Source organism: Culex quinquefasciatus, chromosome 2 (assembly GCF_015732765.1).
Source record: "Culex quinquefasciatus strain JHB chromosome 2, VPISU_Cqui_1.0_pri_paternal, whole genome shotgun sequence".
NCBI lineage: Eukaryota > Metazoa > Arthropoda > Insecta > Diptera > Culicidae > Culex > Culex quinquefasciatus.
This window is the reverse complement of record NC_051862.1, coordinates 176412051-176433553: the sequence shown is the minus strand read 5'-3', so window position 1 is coordinate 176433553 and position 21503 is coordinate 176412051. Positions and strand designations below refer to the sequence as shown.

General features: G+C 37.3%; 1 protein-coding gene across 2 annotated transcripts in view; it reads left to right on the top strand.

Moving 5' to 3' along the window:
• LOC6049130 (cyclic nucleotide-gated cation channel subunit A) overlaps positions 1 to 21503 on the top strand; it is a 257969-nt gene that overhangs the window by 22363 nt on the left and 214103 nt on the right. For both annotated transcript variants that reach the window (XM_038251828.1, XM_038251827.1), the window contains exon 2: positions 12086 to 12348. The gene's annotated coding sequence lies outside the window, so the exon portion shown is untranslated. The remainder of the gene's footprint in view (positions 1 to 12085; positions 12349 to 21503) is intronic.

The following is a 21503-nucleotide window of genomic DNA, read 5'->3' as shown; positions in this document are numbered from 1 at the left end:
TTTTTATACCATATTTCATGGTTGAAAACATAACAAAATTGTTGAAAACATAATAAAATTGTTGACCTAGTTTTTTATACCACATTTGATGGTTGTTCATTTCAATTATAGAAATATGTTTTAATTATTACTTACACACTAGAGATTCCTGACTAAAACCGGTTGAAAATTAGATAAGTTTAATAAAAATAATAACCCCGATAGTAGAATATATCATAGATCGTTTCCAGTTAATATTATCTAAATTGCAGTACTAACGCATTTAGCAAGTTTTTTGTTAAACTTTTTTAAATTTTATTTAAATTTTACTGAATTTAGTTAAATTTAATCGTGACATAAATGGGAATGGTGCTCTTCCAATCTTGTTTAAAGTTCAAGAGCTTGGCGTCACTCATGCTCCAAACTCTAGCAGCAGTAATTTGAACAAGTCTAATCATAACTTTTATTACACAACTCACCCCGTTCATGCCAACCAAAATTGAATTAAGTTCTTAACGGCCGCCTTCACACCACCCACTCATAAAGCAGAACATCCCCCAGCCCCTTGAGGGAGTGTAAATATTTTGATGTGTTAATAATTTCGTTACACCACTTTGAAATCGATACTCACATCAACCCGGAGTAGCTCGTTAGGGTGACCAACAATTTTGAACAGTAAGGGTGTGTTTGGATTACTGTTTCAACTTGATTCTGTTATGTTTTAATATGGACTAATTTCAACAATCTTGAAATAATAATAATCAAATTTTCATCTGTTACCCTACTGGAGCGCGTAGGCCAGAACAAGTCCCTTCGGGGGATCGCTCCACACTCACCAACGCGGGTTCGCAAACGAAATGGTTATGATGATGCGAATATAATGACCACCAAACGAACGATGCGAGGGTCCCTTTCTGCGGGGGAAGGACGGCCGGGGTTGGTAGTTTGCGCACGACGACCTTCGATAATAGCTTTAAATACACCCCCGAGTTGGTGCTTCCGGCGCTCCAAAAGCTGTTGCTGCTGATGGTGTTGTGGCGGAGGACCCATTTTGCATGTACTTGGAAGTTGGTACCAGCATGATGAAACGATTCTTGGCGCGGTCATAAAAATAGACTACGGTTTCTTCTGGTTGAGAAAAGGGAACTTGAGAGCAGTTCTCTGAAAATACATTATTTTTGTTTTTGAAAATTTATCAGCTAATTTGATATCGAATTTCTGCTTCTTAACATTAATGGAAATTGGCAGTTCAAGAAGTCTTTAAGTTATTTAAGAAATAAGCTTAGCTTTAAACAAATTTCCGTAACAAACATTTTCCAGGACATCTTGATCAATATTGCACAGAGCACGAAAAATTCTTAACATGCGAAATTTAATAGCAAACAGTACATCTGATACCCTTGAAGAGGAATTGGGGCCACCAAACTGCACAAGCCTCTTCAGCCTCTCAAAGATTTCCAATTTCCTCCCTCCCTCCCCTGTCTGCATGAGCCCATCATCAGTTTAAGGCTTTGGGAAGCCATCTTGAGAGACATGTCGCCCAAGGCCATTGTCCGTTGTTGCCATCATCCCCCCTCCCGCACTCCCTAGGACACGATGGAAGTAATAAAAGGCTGGCTTTTCCGGGCAAAAAGTGATTTATACTCCAGAGTCCCCATGGCTGGATTTGTTGTAGGCTGCCTGAATCCTGAATGAAAAAGGACACGTACGTAAACACGTCATGAACCGATACACACACACGCACGCACGTGCATATTTTGCGATGTAAAAATATTTATGGAGTGAAGAAGCCTAAACATACACGTGGGCAAAAATGTTTCGAAAGCGGTAACGATCGCTTTTTTTTTACTTAACTTTAAAATTTTGTTTGCTCAAGAAGGCGAACGCAGCCCGAGCTCGCATAAATGTTTCACTTGGAAATTGAATTCTTTGAACGGGATTGAAAATAAAGAAAAACGAAAAGTAAACAGGAATTTAACGATCAGCTGGGTGTAGGTCCTTGCTGAGTGAGTAATGTAATGCAAATTTAAGGCGGTTCATACATTTTGAACCATGTTTGCTTTAAATTTGAATTTAAATTTAATTTCCAAAATTTGCTAGGGTGAACCGAGTCAGACCAAATGTGACATTATTTTTAACATCTTTTATCGCTTTCTATTTGACAGTAAACATTAGGATGCAACAAAAATGACTTTTTGGCGGGCTTTCAGGGGCTGGTTCCGGTGGGCGTACTGAGCTCAAATCCCAATTATGAGCTTTATTGGACTCAGGGTGTTACATACATGTAAATCGGTGAAAATGTCAGGGGCAAACAGAAAAAAAAATCATGGTAATATTACATCTGGGAAGGGGTACATCTTTTATGTCAGAAAAAATGTGTAATTTTACCTTTGAAAATGTGTAATTTTAACACTTTTCTGTTGTAATGTCGCTTTTTCAGGCTAAATTGAGGTAAAACTATATCATAAAAGAGGTAATATTCAACCTTCCAAAATTACACCTTCCAAATTTATACATTTTTTACTGTGTAGCTTTAAGCACACACTTAAACTTATAAAAATAGGGGCATTTAAATATAAATTTGAAGACATTTGGTTGTATCATTGCTGAGATAAAATTATTTGAAGTTAGCAGTTTAAAAAAACGGGTGCCACAATATCTCAACACTGCTTTGACCAAATCGGCTCAAAATGTTGGTGAAACCTCGTTAAACTAATCCTGTGTGCATGAAGCCCGATTTTCAAAAGTATGTTTAAAAAAGTTAAAAATATTTATGTTTTTAATGTAAAAAAATACCAGTTTTTGATTTTTGTTTTTTTTAATATGCAAAATTTAAAAATCGGGCTTCGTCATGCACACGGAATATGTCTTGGGGACCATCCATAAATCACGTGGACACTTTAGGGGGTATTGCAATTGTCCACGATCCATACAAAAAAGTTTTTTTGTATGGACAATTGTCCACGAAGGGGGGGGGGGGGGGGTAACAGAGTCCCAAAAAAGTGTCCACGTGGTTTAAGCTTAAATCGTCTTTTGCTCAGTTTAATCATGGCGACATAAACTTTGAAAAATATTTGCAACGGCCTTATCAAAATAAAAAAAAACATGTGTAAACACGATGGTGAGGTGAAAACTTTAGTTGAATTATAAGCTCTATTTGAAAGAATGTTAGCAAGTTTTCATTGGCGCAACTCAAATTGAAAACTTTTTCTAATTTGAAAATAAACTTTGTTAATCGAAGTGAACCCAAAAAATTTGAATTTTTGATAGTTGTTTTAGTTTCAACAGCCCCTCAATTTTCAGCTTCATCAGAAAAGTGCGTTCGAGTGCTGATACTTTTGAAGTGGAATTACCCATCTACACCTAATTATCATGTTTTTTCAAGTTCAAGTTCAAAAAATCCTGCAATAAACATTTCCAAAATCGAAACTGTCTGCGCGATGATATTTTCAGTAGGTGAAAATTGCATTAGCTATCTATAATTGAGATCACACCAGCAGTGTGTGTGTTTGGCATCAAAGGCATGGTTCGAGCTGTGCCAACAACCAACCTAATCGTATTTTCATTAGCGGTAAATTTCAACAAGATAATGCCCCCCGGAATAGCTTGTCCCCAGCGTGCCGGAAATGGCAATAATCTCCACTAAAAACCAGATAATTCTTGTTTACACCACCATGAGCTGGTGTTCGCGTACAGAAGCTGTATAGAACACAAACCGAGGACCATTCTCAACGCACAACGACTTACATTTGGGTCATTCCGCCACCACTCTACACCCTCAAGCGAGGTCGGCACCATGTTACGCCGCGCAGGACACGGGGTGTGGCCATTCGGCAGATTGTCAGGTCCTGCGGGGAACTCTGCCGGGGCAGATTAAGCGATGAGCAGCGCCACAATGAAACACTTCACACCCTCTTCTGGCTGGGGGTGGCTTTGTGAACTGTCTTGGTGGGACCTTCCCCACGTGGAAAATGTTTGTCTGAGCGCCAAACACACCCACGCCGAGTGGGGGGATTCCTGAAGGGGGAGGGAGAAAAAATGAGCTACAAAAAGTGCCATGGGGAATGGCTTTTGGCGCGGGGTTTGAAGAGAGATTTGCAGGAATTGTATAAAACTACGATTTTGAAGGTCTTTTGTAAATAAACTATTTTTTTCTAAACTTCACCTTAAATCATTTAAGAATTGAATTTCTCCAAAGAATTAAGTTTACCAAAAATCTTCCTCAGGTCAACCGCAATCGCAAAGAAATGCTTCGCAGTACAACACTCCAATAACAAAGCGATAAATTAAAGCCCACCACCGCCGTTGTTCCGTCGCTAGAGTCCTTGGCGTTTCCCTCTCTGATGTACCCACAGTGGAAGAGGATGATGATTTAAAAGAGTAATTAGAATGCTTAATTTATGTGAGCACAATGTTGTTATGTGCTTTTCTCCACCCATGTCCCTCAGCAGAACCCCCGCTTTTGGGACCAACTTTTGAACTTCAGGGGATGTTATCTAGACCAGGGGGTTGGACAGGGTTGGGGTTCACAGACTTTTGGTTGATCATTTTTTGGTGACGTGTGACAGATGGGGTTGTCGCCTCTATCGCATCACTTTTGGGGAGGGCTGGAGTAATGGTCCATAAATCTGGAATAATGTGCAACGTATTGAGCTGGTCGCAGACAGTGATTGGTGGTCATGTTTGTTCATTAAATCAAAGCATTGGTGTTTTGTGTGGTTAAATTTAATTATATCGAAATGATAGCAAATTGAAAAAATGGAGAATTAAACATTGTAGGGTTAAAGAATTGAAGAATTGAATAATTGAAGAATTGAAGAATTGAAGAATTGAAGAATTGAAGAATTGAAGAATTGAAGAATTGAAGAATTGAAGAATTGAAGAATTGAAGAATTGAAGAATGGAAGAATTGAAGAATTGAAGAATTGAAGAATTGAAGAATTGAAGTATTGAAGAATTGAAGAATTGAAGAATTGAAGAATTGAAGAATTGAAGAATTGAAGAATTGAAGAATTGAAGAATTGAAGAATTGAAGAATTGAAGAATTGAAGAATTGAAGAATTGAAGAATTGAAGAATTGAAGAATTGAAGAATTGAAGAATTGAAGAATTGAAGAATTGAAGAATTGAAGAATTGAAGAATTGAAGAATTGAAGAATTGAAGAATTGAAGAATTGAAGAATTGAAGAATTGAAGAATTGAAGAATTGAAGAATTGAAGAATTGAAGAATTGAAGAATTGAAGAATTGAAGAATTGAAGAATTGAAGAATTGAAGAATTGAAGAATTGAAGAATTGAAGAATTGAAGAATTGAAGAATTGAAGAATTGAAGAATTGAAGAATTGAAGAATTGAAGAATTGAAGAATTGAAGAATTGAAGAATTGAAGAATTGAAGAATTGAAGAATTGAAGAATTGAAGAATTGAAGAATTGAAGAATTGAAGAATTGAAGAATTGAAGAATTGAAGAATTGAAGAATTGAAGAATTGAAGAATTGAAGAATTGAAGAATTGAAGAATTGAAGAATTGAAGAATTGAAGAATTGAAGAATTGAAGAATTGAAGAATTGAAGAATTGAAGAATTGAAGAATTGAAGAATTGAAGAATTGAAGAATTGAAGAATTGAAGAATTGAAGAATTGAAGAATTGAAGAATTGAAGAATTGAAGAATTGAAGAATTGAAGAATTGAAGAATTGAAGAATTGAAGAATTGAAGAATTGAAGAATTGAAGAATTGAAGAATTGAAGAATTGAAGAATTGAAGAATTGAAGAATTGAAGAATTGAAGAATTGAAGAATTGAAGAATTGAAGAATTGAAGAATTGAAGAATTTAATAATGAAAGAATTGATGATCTGAATTGTTTAACTGAACAAATCATTGTTAGGAATAATAAAAACTATCTTCCCCAAAAACACAAAGTAATTGGTATGTCATACAAACTTTTCCCGAGTAAACCATCCAGGGACCAATCCAATAAAACGATGTGACAAGCAATATAGCAAAAAATAACCGCGAAATAAAAACTCTCGCAAACAAAATTGGAAATCCCCGCTGAATTTCAATTTGTCCAATTCACAAAGTTCGCCGAGGCGATTCTCTGTGCTGGCGCTGTATTTTTTCGAGCCTTCGAGCTAGAGGGGAAAAGTTTGTTTCGAAAAAGTTTGTTGTTTTTATTTCGCTCTGATTTGTGTTCCCTTGGTGGAACGTGTATATTTTTTTTCGGAGAATCGGTCGTTACCGGGGCTAGGTTGTTTTATAACCACTCCGGTTGGTATTTTTTTTACCACGAAACCAGATGAATCAGATGGATTTGCAGGAAATTTTGTTGATTCTAGTAAATGGATTATGACATGAAGGTTTAGCAATGTGGCTTGTGATGCTCGTTCAGATTAGATTTTTTTTTTAAATTCACGTAAATTTATATTATTTATCATGAAACTTTTTCGTACATGATTCACCATGTAACTTTTTGTGTGTTTGACTTGTTAAGGGTTTATAAATCTAATAAATGGATTATGACATGAATGCTTAGCAATGTGTCTTGTGATGCTCGTTTAGATAAGAACATTTTTTTTTGAAATTCACGTAAATTTACATAGTTTATCATGAAACCTTTTCGTACATGATTTACCATGTAACTTTTTGTGTGTGAGACTTCACAGAAAAAAAAAATCATGGTAATATTACATCTGGGAAGGGGTACATCTTTTATGTCAGAAAAAATGGGTAATTTTACATCTGAAAATATGTAATTTTACCACTATTCTTGTGCAATGTCCCTTTTTCAGTCTTAATTGAGGTAAAATTACATCATAAAAGAGGCAATATTCAACCTTCTAAAATTACACCTTCCAAAATTACACAATTTTTTGCTGTGTTGTTAAGGGTTTATAAATCTAATAAATGGATTATGACATGATTGCTTAGCAATGTGTCTTGTGATGCTCGTTCAGATTAGAACATTTTTTGAAATTCACGTAAATTTACATTATTTATCATGAAACTTTTTCGTACATGATTTAACATGTAACTTTTTTATGTGAAACTGACTCTATAAACGAGGAGCTTCAGGATGGGGGATATTGCAAAATATAATAAATCAGCCCAAAATGATCAGTAGAGGGTTAATCATTTCACCCAAAAGACGAAACAGATTAAAATGCACGTGGTCAAAAAATGTGAAAAGTTTTGACTTTGCAGCTCGTTCTAGTAGCACCCCCAAGTGTCAGCTACGGCCGCTGTCTAGTGTATATGTGTGCGTGATTGTTTGTGTGTCTGCCAAGCAGTTCAACTTGAAGAGAGTGTTTGGGAAATGGCGCAAAGTTTTGTCATTTTATGGCTCCAAAGTTGACAGGGGTTGTCTGTTGGTTGAGCTGTAGCAAAGTTGGGGAAAACTTTTTTTTCATATCCTCATAGGTATTTATGTGCACTATCAAGAAGCTTGCGGGGTGGATATAGAAACTTCAAAAAGAGTGCTTCGAAACTGTCGGAAAGATTCCGTTTTGCACTTGTGTCAAGTGAGGCCAAAGTTTAAAGTTGCGAAACTTTTATGTCACACGTTAAGTGCAGTTTTCATACGGTTATGAAGAAATCATAAATTGCCATCGACTTTTCACTTTACGAATCTGGGAATGTTACATAAATGTACTCGACGTTAAAATTCCATGAACCCACAAGGACGGTAGATTTCAATTAATTTTGTCCACATTTAAAGTGTCACTCTGGCCGTTCGGGTAGCTTCCGGAACATTGTCCCTCCCCGGGTCCTTGAAACCTTTTACCTCCCACTGACCCCTTCCGCACCCCTCTCCCCCCACAAGGTAAATTAATATTAATCCATTGTGTACGCACCTGACCGAGAACTGGAAAATTTCAAGGAAAAGTCACCGGACAATAGCCCCCAGGTAGAAATCGGTCCCCTTTTAAGCTTGCTTCTGGTGCAAATTGTCCGTTATCCTGGGCCACCCCTTTCCTTCTTGGCATGATGAGGAAAGGGGAAGCCTAAGCCTCCATTAATTTTAATTCAGGACGACGATCGTAAAACTGATTTTAATTGTCCCTCTGCTCTTGTCCAGTATTCTTGGAAGATTTTCTTGCTTTGCCTGAAGGAAGATTCTGCTTCGTTGATGCACAGTTAATAAACACGAAAACTCTGATTTTTTTATTAAAAAAATAAATTGTACATTGAAAGAATGTAAATCTACATCATTTTACGTGTAATTTTACTTTTCCACTTAAACTGAGATAAAAATACACCTAACAAGAGGAAAACTCACCTCATACCTTCGAACTGTGCAGCTTCTTCTTACAAATATCCCAGCACGTCCTGTTGAGTCCAACAGCTGGTAAAGTCCACTCATCAAGTCGTGAGGCTTGTGCAGTTCTAAATCTAAGAAGAATGAGCTACGAGCTGTGACCAAATCCGACTAGGTTATTATCTTCTTAATGGCCTAGGGGTAGATCTGCAGAGATAAGAGCAATGTCCGGATTTGTGGTTTATGTTTGAGGTTTGTACGGTTTGTACGGTATAAATTTTCGTGCATTACAATTGTTTTTTCAAAGAAAAATGTATCGTTTACACTAATTTCTAGTTTAAATTAGTTTATAATTGTAACGACATCACAGTTGCTTTCGACTGCTGATAATTCGATGCCTCAGTGCTATCTTGTAACGCCATGATTTGAAATCCGGACACTTAGTAGCATATAATTTTTGTTATAGCTGGCAAAAAATCATTTAACATGTTGGAAATGTAGAAATATCATCAGGATGTAGTATAAACAGTCATTTTTTAGAGAATGCATGCAAAATATGTCTGTTCTAACAGTTTTTCATGAAATTTTAAAATTAAAATGACTTGTTGTGATTCGAATCATGGACACTGATAAAAGCTGATTTAAAATCCGGAAACTTTTGCTTCGAATTCCGGACACTCGGTTTTGCTTATGAATCGCACAAATTTGGACTGAAATGTTAGTGACAGGCATTCTTTAGGTCTCAAATAAGCTGTTAACATCAAAACAATCGATATTTTATATTAAAATTTTCTAGAATTTAAGGAAATCAAAACCTTAAATTTCTGTTTTGCCTTCTATGAAATATTTCAGTGAAATGTTTCTCATTTTTGGTAATCTCATATTTTTATTTTATTTAATTGTTTTGGCATTAACAACAGCGTTCAAACAAACTTTAAAAGAAAGTTGATGTAAGAATTCATCAAATAACACAGTTTTGACATTCATAATGCGAGCTTATATCCAAATAATTGATAAAACAAGATGAGGTGTCCGGGTTTCGAAGCGTCCGGGAATTCGAATCATGACGTTACTAAGCTTGCTGGTTTTCCTATCTAGTTAGCATAAGAGAGCACAGAGGCATCGAATTGTAGCTAAGCTTGGAAACGACAACGAAATTGACATCACAAGTTCCAAAGGACTTGTAGCAGCAGACTTGCAAAAAGATCAAAAACTGCCCAAACTACCACAAATCAACCGAAACGTGCCGCCCCAAACTGACTAAATTTTATGATAGATAACAACTTGATTGTAATATACCGGTCCCAGTTCCTCCATCGTTTGACCCCTTTTTCGGGCTGATACAGTACAAATGCCTGTGATTTATTTAGGGACAAAAGTGTGCGTGTGTTCTTCCGGGAACTTATGTGCCCAGGGCCAATCTCACCCCATCTCGTTGGAACTTCAGAATAAAAGTCGTGCAAAACGTAAGGACGCTGTTCACTTATTCCATCCCGGCGAGCAGCAGGGTCCATGAATGACGCCATAACCCATTCAATATATGGCTCAATACCAATCTAGGCGGGATCATCTTCCGTTTGTTATACCCGAAATAAGTACCGGGCTTAGGCGGGATGGAGAAAAAAATGAAACTGTAGGGTGATAGTACCTGTTTTGACATCGGGAAAAATTTTCAGCTTTAAATCAAAAAATATTTTTGAAGAAATAGTTGGGTTTTGAAGTTGTAATTTGTAATTTGTAATTTATTGGAAACGATAGCCTGTTAGTATAACACTTTTTATCAGGTTAAGGAAGGACGTTGTGATGATTACTTTAGATCCAAAAAGTTAAAATTAATTTCTATTCGAGGACACATAACATCAGTTTTAGTGACCGATGACGATTCATTCACAGATGTTGCGTGAAATTTATATTCCTGTATAGTCACGCAAATCCAACGTTTAGAACCAGCCAAAGTCAGGATCATCTGGCAGACAAAACCGGAAAAGATGGAGCCAACACTGGGCGTGGGCTAAACCGATAGAAACATCAGAAATAAATTTTCTCCGTGACTGTGTTTTTTGTGTCATAGACAAATAGATTTGATCTGTTGAGTTGTTTTTTTTTGAGTAAAAATTTACATTAGAAACTAACAATTTTAAAGCTAGATAAAAGGCTTAACTTACTAAAAATATATATTTTTCATAAGAAATTATCGCTCCAAGGAAAAATCTGTGCAGTTATTTTTGTGAATGAAGCTGCTGCGTGGGTGATTACAGCTATACGAAAGATAACCGGCGTAAAAAAACCCAAACTGAATTTCACGGCATAAAGTCATTTCGAGTATTCGGAATTGCGTTGCGGCTTCAGCTGATTTGTGCTTTTCCAAGAAATGTAATAACCGAAAAATTGTATTTGTTCTTTGGGGTTTGTTCAAATATTACGTCCAGAGATTTTCGGGATTTCAGACCCCCCCCCCCCCTCCCCCTTGTCACGCACTTTTTTTCTCAGAATTTAATTCACTCCCTTCTGACATTAGCTTTATTTCTTACACTTAACTCTCTCATTCACACATTTAAACTCATCCACTCTCAACTTTTTTGTTTCCGCTAACCCTGAGTTTTCTGAGAGAACAAAAAATCAGTGGTGAGAGATTGTGGACGAGAATAAGTGGAGGAGTGATAATAATTGTTCTTTCTTTGAATCAGTGCGGCAGCGCGTGGCCGAATGGTTACGCTGTCCGCTTTGTAAGCGGATGATTCTGGATTCGATTCCCATATGCTCCAACCTTCCATCGGATGAGGAAGAAAATGTCGGTCCCGGCCTTGGTTGTTAGGCCGTTAAGTCATTCCAGGTGTAGGAGTCGTCTCCATGCCATAAGTACAAACAACACACCAAACCAAGCCTACTCCGGTGGAATCGCTGGCGGCGGTTGGACTCGCAATCTAAAGGTCGTCAGTTCAAACACTGGGGTGGAAGGTTCCTTGGAGTAGAATAAGGTTTGGGTGCTCTCCCCATTCAAGCCTTCGGACTCCTAGGTTCGAGCAGAAACTTGCAATAGAGACCACAAAAGACCCGGGGGTCGTTAATGTGGATGGTTTGATTTTTTTTGAGGAAGAGAATTCTCAAGATATATTGAGATATATCTCTGATATTTTGGTGCAAGGATCATTAAATGATAGTCTTTTCTATCACTCATTCACAACACTGTTTATTTCTAATCTAATCGTAGCCAGTCCGATGAAAGCATGCTGGTATGTCTTGTGAGAAAGGATGCGTGGACATACCGTACAAAACGCTCCGATTTATGATTGCATAGGTGTTGTGTAGGATGTGGTAAGTGTTATAATATATATTTTTAAATTTTTTTCAATTTATAATCAGAAGTATAATAATTTACCTTTATACCCTGCTGAAAACAATATTCGATTATTAATGGAGACGGTTATAGTAAAGTAACCGGATAGTAAGGATTGTTAAAGTAAAAGATTTAATAGAAGATTGGACTTTAAAGAAAGAAAAACTGTGTAGAAGAATTGAATGAGGATTTCACAATATAGATATTAAACAAAAGTTAAGAAGGGAAGACAACACTTGTTATTTTTATCTAAACATGCAACATTCGTTGTAAAACAGTTCATAAATTCAGCTGAATTAACCATATCTCAAAACAGAGTTGCCTGGTCTCCAAGTTCACGATTTATCAGAAAGATCTACTTAAAACAGGGAGTTTATACTAACTTCTGAATAAAATCTCAATAGAATAATACAAGTCGAGCTTTCTCTAGTAATACTGTCTCACATTTATCCACCACAATGCACAAAACCTCCAATAAATAAAGTGTCCTTTCTGTTCTTCTATTTATCCACAGATAATTGCCACTAATTCCAAACAGTAACCGTAACCGCATCGCAAAAAGCAACTCAACCATTCCAAAAGCCACTGAATAAACCAAAGATCAGTGATTATCGCGATGGCGTCCGAAAACAACAACCGAATGCGCGGCCAGTCGTCCAATTAATTCAGTTATTTGTGAACTAGAGTGGCGCGCACACCGAACCGAAGTCAAGCGCCAAATCGGCAAGTGGCGAAAAATTGGAAACGCTCCAGCCAGGCCCCCCAAATTCAATTGAGGTAATTAATTGCTGCATGCGGTGTTGAGACCCCTCTCCCCAGCTGGGCGGGGACACGTGGTTGTAAAATATGAATGTACGCAAAAAACCCGGGGCCAAAACGAATTTGTACGCCGAAAAAAAAAGTTCAAAAATGTAAATTAAACTCAATTGCCCGAGTCAGAAATAATCTGGTGCACATTTTACGGCTGGAATATTTTATGTAACCTCACGAGTCTCCGTCCCCCAACCCACTGGAGCCGAAGTCAGAATCGATAAGTGTGCTGTTCGCTGCACTGGGGTTTAAGTCACGTTTCCGGAAGCACTTCCATTTCGTGTGCCCGCGCGGTCCGGAGTGCCAGTGCAGAAGGTTAGGGGGGGGGGGGGGGGGCCAGGAAGCGCATCTCCGGCGTTTCCACGGCTTTTCCGGGCCCTCGGCTCATCTGTTGAAGGAAGCTTAAATTGGTGAACGAACATGTCCCGGCGCAAAGCAACACTGGGTGGAATGATTACCAAAACAAATTATTATTTTTTGAATAATATTTTTTTTGTTGTTGTTGGAAAATGCTTAATTTGGTAATTTTAAATAAAATCAAGACTCGATTATCCCGTGAGCATATCAAGTAAAATATTTTGCTTCGATGTATTTTTTTGGGTTGTTGAGCTTAAATCTGATTCTAGTAATGCAACTAAGTGATCTGGAAATATATTATCCAGGATTAGGGCCATTTTGGCGTTGGTGGAGTATTAAAAATATTCGTTTTAAATGTTTTGAAAATAAAAGACCCTTGCAAATATTTTTCAAATTTTCCGAAAATCTGAACTTCGACAAAAAATTATTATTCATATTGGACTGTATTGTGTATTTTCGGATCGTTGAATTAAATCGGCACTTTTGAATTTTTGACAATTTGGAGTTTGTGTACCACAAATCAGAAATAGTCGTTACAGTTTAGAAAAAAACGTGTTTTTTAAATTAATAAATTGACAGTTGGAATAAAATGTTATATTAAAAAAATAAATAAAATATAGTCTTTTATTTGCAGTTTCTTTTGTGTTAATTCTCGATTACAAAAAAAAAATGTGTTGAAAAGTTAATCTATACAGATTTTTAATGAGTGCTTAGTTAATAATAATTAGTGTTATGCACTGCAGAATGACAGAAAAAAAGACTTTTAGAAAAATCATATTCAAAATTTATTTCCTGAATTGTAAAAAATGTTGCATGCAACTTGTTGCAAAATGACGATTTTTCAGCACTCAGTCGTATTTATCCAAGTCATAAGTCAGCCTGAATAAAGATTTATCGGTATCTGTGCCAGATTGTGATAAATTTTGACATTTTTCAATTTGATTCACTCTTTTTGAGGCCGAAAATCAAGGATACCATCAGAATTTCAAAAGCTTTTGAATTAATTAATAATCATAAATGTTCGGTTTTTGTCTGGCACATTTTAACAGATTTTTTTCGGTACTACGGCCAGATTTTTACAATTTTGACCTGGCAACCCTGCACAGAAATAAAATGATGGTAATATTCATCTGGAAATGGTGACAGATTTCGTGTAAAAAAAGGATTAATTTTACCTCAGAAAATTATGAATTTTCATCAGTTTTGATGAATATTCACCAGGTTCACATTTTTACTGATTTTTTAATGTGATATTACTCAAAAAAGAGGTAATATTCAACCAATCAAATTTTCAACATGCCAAAATTTAACTTTTTTTTTCTGTGTTTTTTCCACGATAATTCGAGATTGGAAGGACTAAATTTGCGGTAAAGACTTTTAAGACATATTCCGTGCGCATGACAAAGTCTGATTCAAAAAATGAGAGTTTTTTTTATCTAAAGTACAAAAAAAACTTAATTGTTATCTTTCTTCCAAAAAACTTATCAAAAATATGCCTTCATCATGCTTATTGGATCGATTTAACGAGTCTTGACCAACATTTTGAAAAACGAAGTTGACTTTATAGCTGTCCGCCACCATTGCTAGTACCAACCACTAGTGTCTTCCTTTTTATCTACAAGGACTTCGCCGCCCTGGGCTTCTAAGTGTATGAAAGTATGGCACGGAGCGACGGCGCCGAATACCCATATTTACACAAAGAATTTTAGAGCGCCCGCCGCGGGGCCTGTTTGAATAAAGCAGTGTTGAGATATCGTTGCAACTCTTTTTTAAAAACTGCTAACTTCAATAGTGTTATGTAGTGATAGATGTCGGCAAAAGTACAACCAAATGGCTTCATATTTATTTTGTTCAAAGTTGAAAATGTATATTTGAATGCACTGAAAATAAATTAAAAAAAAACTGAATGTGGGCTCATGCCAACCCTTGACATTTTTGCCGATTTGAATGTATGTAACCGCTTAATTAGTACACTATTTTTGCTTGAAATTTAAAATTACTATTTTGCAAAATTGAAGAAATAGCAAATTGCGAATCATCTCCAACTGTGAAACGCGGTACGACGCGTTGCAGCACCGAAACACGATTAAATGTTTATCAGTGTGGAAATTATGTTCGTTCATATATTTCAATGAATAAAATTTACATTAATCTCATCGGTGTCGTGACAGTCCCAGAGTGGCGGGTTGTTGGCCAGGAGTCTGCTTACTTGCAAGAGTCGAGATGCTTCTGGGAGGGTTTCCCGCAGTGGAGGTTGGAGTTCTGGGTTCTGCCAGCGGGGACGATTCTTTGAAGCTGTTGTATTAAAATGTTACATTGAAATGTTCCGTTCCGGTTAGTTGGAGATCTGGTGAGGGGGGGATACTGGGAACTCTGTCAAGGGAAGAGATGGGGGGTCGGTGGTAAAGGCCGTGACAGCTGGCCATAAATATGTATGACGATGAGTAGCATACTTCCACATATCGGGATGTTTGTGCATGTGCGACGGCTGGTGGTGTCTGCTGTCAGATTGTGTGACACGGTCTCGTTCCGGACAATATATGCTGCTCCCCGGTAGTTACTGCCTGGGAAACGGTCGGAAAATGGCAAAGAGCATCGAAGAAGAATTGCATAACGATGGAACTAGCCCAGCCCACGTGAGGGTTCGTTATGTATTTGTACGAAATTAGAGAACGAATTGATTGATGTGAGAATTTCCAGGGATTTGCCTGTTTGATGCTTGATCGATTATTGTTTCAATTAAGTGCACCAGAGAACTCAGTAAACTGTCAAAATTAGATTAATATTTGATCGTTCATTTGAACTATTTTTGTGAATCTACATTCGAAATTCTCTTTTCAATTAATTCAATCATCTACTTCCACGGTGCTAAACATACAATGCAAAGGATTCGCACACCTTTAAATTCAATATAAAACGTGATCCAATTTAGGGAAATGTCTCTCCGTCTAGCTGTCCAGAAGGTGCTTAGTGCTTTTAATCCTGTCTAATGCTTTCGCTGTTCAGCTATCTGTAAACCCCTTGAAGCTTTCAATAACAACAACTTTTGGAGAGTGTTTGTTCAAGTTGGAAGACGATTTGTCATAACAAAACATATTTGTGACGGTTGTTTCAACCTGTTTCAACGATACAGGCAGTAGGAAATTTGAACTTTTTTTCCAAGAGAAGGTGCTCGTGGGACCTTAATCTTCGTCAAGTATATTATTATTTTCTATATAATAAATAATTTATTTACATAGAAAGTATGAAGTCAACCGATTTTGGAAGAATTGCTCAAGAGTGTTAGTCCAATACTTAAATTCTGATGCCTCCCAAACTGTGATGCTGTGGAAAGAACTAACAGCATCGAAACCCAATCTAAATTGTTAGTGTGCGTATTACTATAAAAATCGAACACAAAATCTTTCAACAAAATTAACTAAAAGAATTAAATCGTAAGGAGTGATCAACGATGGTAAAACGACGTGAATTGTATTGAATGACTAGATTTACAGAGATTCCATTTGACCACCTTTTAAACAAAACGCTCAAAAAAAAAAAAAAAAGAGTGAACAATCCGCCATTATCCAGCTCAAGAGCATTCCAGCAAAACGGCTGTCATCAATTACGTAACCCTCCGACACAGTGTTGGCTCGAGGTTCCGTAACAGATATTTGCGGGTGTAACCCGACGCTCTTCGGGGCCCGGAAAGCGGTGCAGCTTCCGGGAAACACGTGTTTTTCGTTATCGGCCACCCCTCACTATCACCCACATCCTCCCCCTACCCATCACGTCCTTCCGGAGTGTCAGTGACTCGTAAATTACTCTTCTGTTATCATCATACTGGTGCCGCAAAAACGTGCACTCACACACATCGTACACACCCACACTAATTTATGGTGGTTAATGAAGCGCCCACCTGTGAAAATATCATTCTTCTCGAGGGCGGAAATTTCCACGAACGATAGCGTGAGCGAGTTTTTTTTTGTTTTGGTTCCGGGAAATATGGGGACGGAATGGCCACCACCCAGGGATTGGCGGGCTGCTATCATAATGTTTGCTTAGAGCGAGAGAGAGAGAGAGGGTTTCCGAGGTCAATTTTGGGAACAAACATTGCTCATTAGTCGTATTCGGCGAACCAAAAGGTGTGAAAATGGTGGTGAAAATGATTTTTGGAAAATATAACAATCGATTATCTCCCTTCCGCTAAATGTTATTTATAATCATAATTAGCTTTTGAGATTAGGTACAATAGAGGAGGAAATCATCTCCCGCCAAAATTTTGAGGCTGGGAATTTTGAAAGGTATACTACCCCTGTTCGCATGAATGTCCCATATGCATTATGCACAAGAGCATGTGTGATTTCTGTTGAATATTTTTTAGGCGAAATGATTGTATATTCAAAATTCAAATATTCAAATTCAAATATTCGAAAGATTGCCATTTTCGTCGATTGCAAAAAAAAAACAGATTTTCAAAAAATCATAACTCCGCATCATTTCAACCGTGTATAGGCTTTTAAGGAAAAATAGTTAGTTTCAAATAGCTACCTTAACATATGAAAAGGTCGAATGAAAGTTTAAAATGCTGTTTTGTTGGTGTCGGGACCAAAGAGCCTATGCCTGAAAATATTTTTAAACGGATTCCTCGAAAAATTCTACATAACATATCAAACAACGTTACTCAATCCACCTTTAGGTGGTTAATACATTCATACATTCATAAAGTCATTCAGTAAAAAATAGCAACATTCCCCCTTAACATTTTTAACAAATCAACTTTATTACTCATTTCTTTTGATAGGGTTCGCAGACCTTCAATATTTCTGACTCATCGGCAAGGTCTGATAAAAAACCTATCCAACGATAGTTCGCGTGGAAGATTCTGACAATATTTCCAGAGTTTTTTTTTAAAAGGACCAATAAACCATTGTCTTTCATATGTTTATAGGACCTAATCAAAAAAAACTCTAGATTTCTAACTCAATTTCTGAAATCCGTCCTCCAAAAAGTGTATAAATAACACTTAAGTGCTAATAACTTTTGATAGGGTTGTCAAAAAAGTGTATAAAGAACACTTTACTGCCCATGTTCGCATAAATGTCCCATATGCAAAAACAGCAAGCTGAGAAAAACGCATTAGAAGTTTATGCCATACATAAGGCTACGTGTTAAATTTTCGTGAAAAAACTGGATTTTCTCCTAATTTATAGAACAAAGTACTGGATGTTATAGGCTCTTTCGAAAGAGCACACAATTTTGAACCAAACTGCATTAATAACTCGAAATCGATGAAAATGCATATGGGACATTTATGCGATCAGGGGCAGTTTAGTGCTTATAACTTTTGAAAGGGTTGTCAGATCTTCGATGTTTTAGGCTTATTTGAAAGGTTTTTCGATTTTCTAACTAACGATGGGTCCTATGATGGACCCGGACATCATTTTTATTGAAATATCTGAGATGTATAAATAACACTTAAGTGCTAATAACTGTTGTCAGATCTTCAATGTTTTGGGCTCATTGGAAAGGTCTTTTTAATACCTTTCTGAAAATGTATAACATCTTGCAAAAACCACCCTTTTACAATCTTCCGGACATACACCAAAATCGTTTTTTAGCATAATTTTTGAAGTACTTAACTAAACTTGCTGATTTTAAATAGAGACCTATGGGACCTCAAGACGGATCGAATAAGACTAATACGGTCAAAATCCGTTCATCCAGTCCGGAGATAATCGAGTGACAATTTTGTTGTCCACCCACCTACACACAGACATTTGCTCAGAACATGATTCTGAGTCGATATGTATACGTGAAGGTGGATCTACGAGGTCAAATTAATAAGTTCATTTTTCGAGTGATTTTATAGCCTTTCCTCAGTAAGGTGAGGAAGGCAAAACGGTGAACTTATGTAATTCAATATTCCAAGATACGATTTTTTGAAAATAAAAACTGGGAAAAAATCTACCTTTTTTACTAAAACTGCAATATCTTTAAAATTTCAGCGATGACCATACATGTTTGAGTACCAAAAGTTGCGTCTTTCAATTACCAAAAAGTTGGTACCCAAACTTGTATAGGTCATGGCTGAATTTTAAAGTTATCGCAGTTTTAGTTAAAAAAAAAAAACTAACTAAATCCACCTATATGGTTGATGCCTTCCTCACTATTTACCAACAATAGGTAATAAGATGGGTTTGGACACAAAATGTTATCCATTTTTTTACATCCGAAATAACAAAGAACATAGATATCACTTAAGTGGTCATAACTTGAGACAGGGTTGCCAGATTTTCAATATTTTGAACTCGTTTGGAAGGTCTTTCGATTACCTATCAAACATGGTGATATTTGGTGCGATTTCTAGCCATTAAAGAACATAGATATCACTTAAGTGGTCATAACTTGAGACAGGGTTGCCAGATTTTCAATATTTTGAACTCGTTTGGAAGGTCTTTCGATTACCTATCAAACATGGTGATATTTGGTGCGATTTCTAGCCATTTATTCAACTTCCGAAAATATTGGAAAACAAATTTTTATACATAACTTTTGAACTACTTATCGAAACTTCAAACAATTAAATAGCACCGTATGGGACCTTGAACAAAGTCGAATGCGACTGGTTTGGTCAAAATCGGTTCAGCAAGTGCTGAGAAAACTGAGTGACATAATTGGTCACATACACACACACACATACACACACACATACACACACACATACACACACACATACACACAGAAATTTGTTCGGTTTTTGGTTCTGAATCGATATGTATACATCAAGATAGGTTTTCGAGCTTTAAATAAAAAGTTCTTTTTAAGAGGAGGATTAAAGCCTTACCTCAGTGAGGAAGGCAAAAGTAGATTTTTTTCCCGTTTTTTCAGCTCAAATCGGTGGAAATCCAACAACCAGAGTACCAGTAGAGCAATTTTTTGTGAACATTTCTGTTTAATTAGACTTTTATTTAAAGTTGTTCTTTTCCTTTTACAAGCATTTAAAAAAAATCACAAATGTATTCTAATCTGACGATATTGCACTGGGTCCCGCTCATTTTTCTAGTTTCGGCTGTGACGAAAATTTTAAGCGAACACTTACGTGGTATTTATAGAGAAAGTTTCCTGGCATCACTGGCTCACTCCAACAGGCGCTGCTGGTGGTGTTGGTGACCGGCCTTTGTTCTTTATTTGCCTTCGCTTCTCGCTCGGGTTTCGTCAACCTTCGATTTGAATAGGTATAAACTTCAAGTTATGTGCAAAAAACATGTTGCCGGTTGTTGGAAGCAATTTCATATCATAAGCGCTATGAAAACGTTAGCGCAAGTGAAAAGATATTGATGGCGACTTTCGTTCAGCGGTTAAGCTCTCCTCTTACTCTGGACGTGTGTGCAAACAAAAAGATGAGAAATGGTCTCGCAAAATAGAAAATATGATAAAAAGTGCATTTAATTTGATCTTTTGGTCAGTAAATGTCAAACATGAGTGTGCGAGTAGGTGCTGTTGCTGGTAAGTTTATGGCCTAAATAGTTTTTTTTAGCTATAATCAAGCATCAAACTCTCCATGTGGCGAAGATGGGTGAAATTCGATTCACCAGATTGTCGCTGCTAACCGCATGACTACATCATCGATTAGAAGCCATTCCAGCCAGGGTCAGTCCACACAGCTTGTAATCTCCAGCAATAACAACATCCGAGGGGGGTGACCTCGGGGCCATAGATAAACCGGACATAGTTCGTCTCTAAAGCTGGTTTTAATTTCATTATCGCATAGAGAGACGCTCCTTCCAACTAGTTGCTACTGCTGTGACATTGACCACCCACAACTCATTCGTCCAGAGGCGTCCACGGGCTAGTGACGTCCAACCGCCAACCACTTGCACAATATCTGCGGAATATCTTTGCGGGGACATAATCATCATCGGTAGCGGAAACACTCGACACCACACACAGAGAGCAGTGGGCTGCATATCTACAGATCCATCGTGTGACCCCTCGGCAGTGACAGATGATGACGACGACGACGGCGTGGGGTGGAATTTTAATTAAAAAACTTTATATCGATTTCCTAGAGGCATACAATGGTGACGAACCGGAAAACTACTTTCCATGCATCCATCTATTCCCGGGGTGTGTGTGTGTTTGTGAGTTTTTCCCCGGGAAAATGATTCTGCTGAAGCTCATCACGGTTTGTGTGTGTCTGTTGGTGTCCCCGGGAGCGACTGTGATGTGTATACTATCGCAAATAACCTCAACCAAGACTGTCGTTGTCAACTTTAATTTAAGCGCGCTTTGTTTGCCGTACAGTAGTGGATTCTACTATTCTGCCTCACTTCATGCGCCATTTGGAATGAATATTCCAAATGTCACGGAGTTCTGTTCAAGTGCACTCCATCATATTGGACTGTGGTTTAAACGGGGAAGCAGGAAGAATGCCAGGAAATTCTTCTTCCCACAGGATGGAAAACTTTGTGGTTAAAATGAGGGATTTTCCTCAATTTTAGTGCAAAGTTTATTTCCTAATTTTGAAGAAATATGTAACTGACGAGTTCTGATGATCTCTGGTTCTATGAACAAATTACAATTTGGAATGGGATGTTGAAAAAGCTTGATCACGGAATTATAACCACCTCTACCGCAGAAACTAGTCCACCATGATTTGCGACCTCAACCGACATAATAGAAGCCATTATAAACTTGTGGAAAGCTTCCTTCCGGTGGCTAAAACCAGGTTTCTGCGTTTTCTAGCCCTTTCTCTGCCGCAGTCGGTCCAATAGATAGAATTC